The sequence below is a fragment of the Mobula hypostoma genome, chromosome 9 (assembly GCF_963921235.1).
Source record: "Mobula hypostoma chromosome 9, sMobHyp1.1, whole genome shotgun sequence".
In the NCBI taxonomy this organism is placed as follows: domain Eukaryota; kingdom Metazoa; phylum Chordata; class Chondrichthyes; order Myliobatiformes; family Myliobatidae; genus Mobula; species Mobula hypostoma.
Genome location: NC_086105.1, coordinates 100,535,894 through 100,542,968, shown reverse-complemented (window position 1 = coordinate 100,542,968; position 7,075 = coordinate 100,535,894).

Sequence of the window (7,075 nt, the reverse complement as noted above, 5' to 3'; positions counted from 1 at the left end):
GGTCACATGTAGGTTGATGATCTCGGGGTAGTCACACTTGTTTCACCTCTAGAATTCGGTTCAATTTGGCACCTAGCTGTTCATGAAGCCAACTGATCATGGCAAAAAACTGGAGGTTCTAGGACATTAAGTGCCTTCCACAGCAGTGTTGATTTCTTAAGTCAGTTTACCCATTGACAACAGAAAAGATTTATTAACATGATTTATAAAAGTTCTGAAGCTCTTGTTAATCTTCAATGACACTACAGATTTTTTAAACTGCTAATGTATATAGAGCAGGCAAAATAATAATTTAAGGTGTTGCATATTTAAGGTATCCGTTAGTCTTGCGAGACCATGGAAAGTCTTCACTCTCCAGGGTGCAGGCCTGGGCAAGGTTGTATGGAAGACCGGCAGTTGCCCATGCTGCAAGTTTCCCCTCTCCACGCCACCGATGTTGTCCAAGGGAAGGGCAGGGGCCAATACAGCTTGGCACCAGTGTCATCACAGAGCACTGTGTGGTTAAGTGCCTTGCTCAAGGACACAACACACTGACTCAGCTGGGGATCGAACTCACGACCTTCAGGTCGCTAGTCGAATGCCTTAACCACTTGGCCACGTGCCCACATGTTACATAGTTGCATATGGAATTCAGAGAAAAGCAGGTGAATGAGTGGCATAAATAAAATAAAAGTCACTAGACAGATTAGGATGGATAAAGTTTCAGGGCCTGACAAGGTATCCTATTGTACCCTGTGAGAGGCTAGTGCAGAAATTGTAAGGGCCCTGGCAAATTTTTAAATGTGTCCTTAACCACAGGTGAGGTGTCAGAGGACTGAAGATAGCTAATGTTGTTCCATTGTTCAAGAAAGGCTGTAAGAAAAAGGTGGGAAATTGTAGTCAGAAGTTAACAGAGAGGGTAAATTATTGGAAGGCCTTCTAAGGGACCACTTGTATAAGTATTTGGATAGGTGGAGTGTGATTAGGAATATCAACATGGCTTTGTGTGTGGTAGGTCATGTCTAGCAAATCTTAGAATTTTTTTTTGAGGTTACCAGGAAAGTTGATGGAGAAAGACCGGTAAATGTTATCCACATGGACTTTAGCAAGGCCTTCGATAAAGTCCCCTGTGGGAGGCTGGTCCAAACAGGTTAGTCACTTGGTATTCAGGACAAAATAGTAAATTGGATTCAACATTGGCAAGAGAAGCCTGAGTGTGGTCATGGGTGGTACTCTCGCTGACTGGAGCCATATGACTAGTGGTGTGCTGCAGGTATCGTAGTCTCGCTGACTGGAGCCATATGACTAGTGGTGTGCTGCAGGGATCGGTTATTGTTTGTCATCTATGTTGACAATCTGGATGATGTAAACTGGATCAACGAATCTGAGGATGGCACCAAGATTGGGGATGTAGCAGACAGCGAGGAAGGCTATCAAAGCTTTCAGCAGAATCTGGACCACCAACTGGAAAAATGAGCTGAAAAATAGCGATGAATTTAATGTAGACAAGTATGAGGTGTTGCACTTTGGAAGGACAAATTACGGTTGGACATACACATTGAACAGTAGGGCACTGAAGAGTGCAGTAGAATGGATCTGGGAATGGCAGATCCATAATTCCTTGAAAGTGGTGTCACAGGTAGATAGAGTCGTGAAGAAAACATTTGGCACATTAGCCTTTTTTCCTCTCAACCGGTCAAGATGGCACCTCTGTACAACGCTCCCTCAACTGACATCTGGATAGACCATGAAACTATTTATTTCACTTCTTTTACATCTGTTTTTCATCCTGAATAGGATGTCCATGTGGATAACATTTACCGGTCTTTCTCCATCAACTTTCCTGGTAACCTCAAAAAAAAATTCTAAGATTTGCTAGACATGACCTACCACACACAAAGCCATGTTGATATTCCTATATTTCTGGAACTGTTGGAGCCGACAAGTTGCAGTTTGGAGATCATTTGGGTGATCCAGTGCTTTGCTGTCTCCAAGAGGATTCCAGGAGGCAGCGAGCATTAGCCTCGAGGCAAGGAGGCTGTGGGATGGGATGCAAACAGATGTTCAATTCTATTTTGCTGATTAAAGTGATGAGAGAGATTGAAACATCGGGGGGAGGGTGGTTTTGTGGCCTCCCGCTGTGCCTGGAGGGTAGACCTCTAGGTCCCTCTCGATGATGTTGGATGATGTTACCAAGGTTTTCTACGTTTATGGATTTGGACTTTTTTTCAGTCTTAAATTTTTTATATTCTGTTTTTGCCTTATTTTTTTTTCTTTTTCTTGTGTGGAGGAAGAAGATTTGGGGGCCATTGTTCTCATTACATTTTGTGTTGTGGAGGGGTTTGGGGGTTAATGATCATGTTGCCATTTTTTTTGTGTGGTGGGCCTCTGAACTGACTTCCATAGTTTTTTCTTGGTTTCGTGGCTATCTGGAGAAGAAGAATCTCAGAGTTGTATACTGCATACATAATTTGATAATAAATGAACCTTTTGAACCTTTATTGGGTCGGAATGTTAGGCTGTAGTTGTATAATACACTGGTGAGGCTAAATTTGGAGTTCTAGTCACCTACCTACAGGAAAGATATCAATAAGATTGAAATAGTACAGAGAAAATTGACAAGGATGTTGCCAGAAGTTGAGGACCTGAGTTATGGGGAGAGGTTGAATAGGTTAGGACTTTATTCACTGGACTGTAGGAGAACAAGGGGAAATTTGATGAAGTTATACAAAATTGAGGGGTATAGATACGGTTAAGGCAAGCAGGCTCTTTCCCCAAAGTTGGGTGAAACTAGAACCAGAGGTGAAGAGAGAAAAGGTGAGATATTTAAGGGGAACCTGAGGGGTAACTTCTTCACTGAGAGGGTGGTGCAAGTGTGGAACGAGCTGCCAGCGGAACTGGTGAACGCAGGTTCAATTGCAACATTTAAAAAAGTTTAGATAAATACATGAATGGGAGGGTGTGGAGAGCTATGCTCCAGGCGCGGGTTGATGGGACTAGACAGAATAACAGTATAGCATAGGCTAAATGGGCCACAAGGCCCTATATCTGTGCTGTAATGCTCCATGGCTATTATGAGGAAGTGGTTGCAATGTGGGGAATTAAACGTTCTGACAAGATGGGCAAAAGTGGAAAAGGAGGTGGAGTAGCCCTGGTCTTAAGGAATGGGCTAAAGATGATAGGCAGAGAGAAAGAAACTTAACTCAGAAAATAATGAAGTAGCATTGGGGTAGGTGGAATTAAGAAACAGCAATGGGCAGAGATTGTAAATGATGTGGTTGGCTTTCACAGCTATTAAGAGGCTCTGAGAGAACAGTGAATGTAATACAACAGAATTTTGCATAAAGCAAGAGTCTCAGTCCAACCTGAAGCCAGAAGTTTTAAACTGAATAAATCAAGTGGCAAAGGCACGTTATGAATTGATTTGTTACGTACCCCATAACTGGGTTGCCAAACCAGCAGAAATGGATCACTCAGTTGGAGTCTGGATTACTAGAACTAAGAAAGTTTTATTAAAGAAACAAGCAACACAGTACTCTAATCAAAAGGATAATAAATGCAAAGTTCAGCAATGATAAACACACATGTACACAGAATTAAGATAACAGGATTAATCAAGCTCTATCGTTGTCTAGGGGTAAATGACCAGTTTCAAAGTGATGCAAAGTTCAGTTCAATTTAGTTCAGTTCAGTTCGCAGTAATCGCTGCCGTGGCGATGGACAGTGGGGGGGAAGGAGAGAGAGAGCAAACGAATGAATATTCAAGGTTTCCACACACAGACCTTCGCAGTCAGCTTTCGGGCAAGTCCTTTGTGATGTCATCTGAGGTCACCGACCGTGACCCCTCCGTTTCCAGATATGATCGTTTCCCTGCGCTGAACCTGGCACCCAGGCAAGGGTGGACACACACCAGGTTCCCGCCGATCGTCCCTTTCCACCCTGTGCGTTTATGACCCGATACTTCCCACCGACTTGTGAGAGACGCACCGCTTCCAGGGTCTTGTTACCTTGGGTGTCGTGTGTGTGTCGCCTTAGCGAACCTGTCCCTTTTTATCCCCCTGCTGGGGTATCGCCTGTCCATCACTTCAAACAGTTCAGGGTTCAAAGGGGGAGCCGCTCTTGACAGCTCTCTCCTTCTGTTATTCTCTCTCCCGTCCCTTCATTACACATCTCCAAATGCTGCTCCATTGTTTTCCTTATCTCTCTCTCTCCTGAGGACAGGTGGCAGACCAACTGCTGATCCCACTGGTGCCAGCACAGGACAGCTACATCTTAATCTATGTGTATTCTTGTCACAGATTAAATAAACTGGGAAACTACATTAAAAACAGGAGATTCTGCAGATGCTGGAAATCCAGAGCAACACACACAAAATGTTGGAGAAACTCAGCAGGTAAGCAACATTTGTGGAGGAGAATAAACAGCGAACGTTTTGGGACAAGACCCTTCACCGAGCCAATTACCTTTAAAAGTATGACAGTAAATCAGCAAGGGCTAATTTGTGAACAATATTTTGCAAGTATTATATATTCCTTTGAATGCAAAAAGAACAGGAAAAGTGGTCCAGCTGAAGTTTTCAGAAAACAAAGAATGCATTAGATGAAAATAATAAGATTTATAACATTTCTGAATTATAACATTGTAGAATTCATCAAAGAAGCATCAAAAAATAGGACCAGGAGAAGGCCCGTAGTGTTCTGGTGCAGTGTGTTGAAACTCTGACTAAACACCAAGTTAAACTGGAGCCAATGAAGACAGAGTTGTAGTAAGGTTAACCATTCACTCTTCCACATTAACATCGTATGGTGAAAACTGTTGATAAAAAAATACAAACATATACAGGGTCTGTTTCATTCTGGAGACCACGCGCGCTCACTGCTTTTAGCGAGGGTCTCCAGCCGCCCCGAGTAGCGAGTGACGGGGTCGTGTCAAACCACCATCGGGCTCCAGCCCACCCGCCTTTCAAATTGAAAAGCGCACCGCCTCAACTGCCACTTCCTTAACAGAAACCGCGTTAATATTTTTACCTCAAACATATTCTTATGAATTTACGGCATTGCTTATATAATGTTTCTTTGTGGGTAGAAACGCAGCTCTTCACGATCATGCAACACACATCAAAGTTGCTGGTGAACGCAGCAGGCCAGGTAGCATCTCTAGGAAGAGGTACAGTCGACGTTTCAGGCCGAGACCCTTCGCCAGGACTAATTGAAAGAAGAGCTAGTAAGGGATTAAGAGTAATCTCTTGTAAGTGTAGTAAGGGTAGTAAAAATCTCTTACTAGCTCTTCTTTCAGTTAGTCCTGACGAAGGGTCCTGGCCCGAAACGTCGACTGTACCTCTTCCTAGAGATGCTGCCTGGCCTGCTACGTTCACCAGCAACTTTGATGTGTATTGCTTGAATTTCCAGCATCTGCAGAATTCCGCATGTTTGCGTCTTCACGATCATGCTGCACGCATGGCGCCCGCCTTCACACCTTCCTGAACCAAGGCGCGGCAAAACTGGAGTGACATCATCGCATGCCGTGATATACCATAGACAATGAACTTACCTTTGTTAAACTGTAACATAGTTATCAACCTTTAACTTTAACTAGAAAATAGTTACAAACAAATCATTCAAAACGTAAACCCAACAAAGTCAAATAAATGCCTTAAGGGCAACACACTCCCCACCTGACCTTTGTAAGGTCACTATAAACATAGCATAGAACTTTAGTCTGTAGATCAGTCTTTAGGTGGAAGTAGAACAACCTCTGTAACTGGTCTCAGGTTTCCTTTTCAGGGTTCGTTGCAAAGATGTGAACCGGTTGACTGCCTGCTCTTTCTTGTTTGCCAAGCACTGGCACGGTACTCTGAATGGTAGTGGGGTGACCCAGTTGTTCGCTTCATCTCTAGAAACCTTTGTGTCCATTATTTTTAAGAAGATGGCGCCTTCCACCGATGGAGCAAGTTTATTATCTGCTTAGTTTGAGCGAAGACTGACTGTCCCAGTGTCTTCTCAGTGACTTTACTATGCTCGTGCCTTTGTTGTGCTTCCTTGATACACGCAACACTTGTGGAGGGCTGAGAAATTGAATGGCGGCCTCTCTCTAGCACGTTAGTCTTGAGCGTGTTAACTGTCGGTTTGTGTACTTTGCCAGGGCACACCTCTCCTATCACCACCCAGCCCAGATCCAGACGGTGGGCGAAGGGGTCATTGTGTGGTCCATTGACCTGCTGCCTGACTTTGTGCACCCTAAGAACGTCTCTTCCGAATAGCAGGAATATTTCTGCTTCCCGATACAGTTCTGGGATGTGCTTAGCAATGTGGGGGAGATGGGGCTGGTGTAGCACTGCGTTTGGCATTGGAGCCTTGGATTGGTTATTTAAGATCTCCTTGCACTCTAAGAGTGGAGGGAGACTGATGACGACTTTGCCATCCAGCGACTCGATCTGGAAGCCTTCTGCCTTCCTGCCATATGTTTCTGCGATGCCAGAGCAAGTTCTGAGGTAGTATGGGAATGGATTACCCTTTACACTGAACAGCTCTAAGAACTCTGGTCTCACTAGTGAGCGGTTGCTCTGGTCGTCCAGAATTACATAGGCTTTGATGGCCTTGTCTTTGGCTCCCTTAGGGTATACCTTAATGAGGCAGACCTTTGAGCACGAACAGCTCGACTGACCTGGACTGCAAACTTCTGTGCAGCTCGAGCTGACAATGGTTGTATCAGAGTGATGCTCTCCCTCCCCGCCATCCTCTTGTGGGAGTGGAGGAGCCTTGGCAGTTTGCGCTGAGGGGCCGGGATGCATCACCCCATCGTGATTGGTGCTGTTACATTCCGAGCACTTTACGGGGAACGTACACTCTTTAGCAAGGTGGGAGGTGGAAGAACAGCACTTAAAACATATTATTTTTTCCTTGAGAAGGGCTTGTCTTTCATCAAAGGGTTTGTTTCGAAACATTCTGCATTTTTTGAGGGGGTGAGGTTTGTTGTGCAATGGACAATTCTTGCTAGGGTCGTCGTTGATTGCGGAGACTTCAGTCTTATGAACTGAGACGGGTTTATTGATGACAAAATTGTTCAAAATGGGTTTGACTGGCTTGGTGTGGGTTGT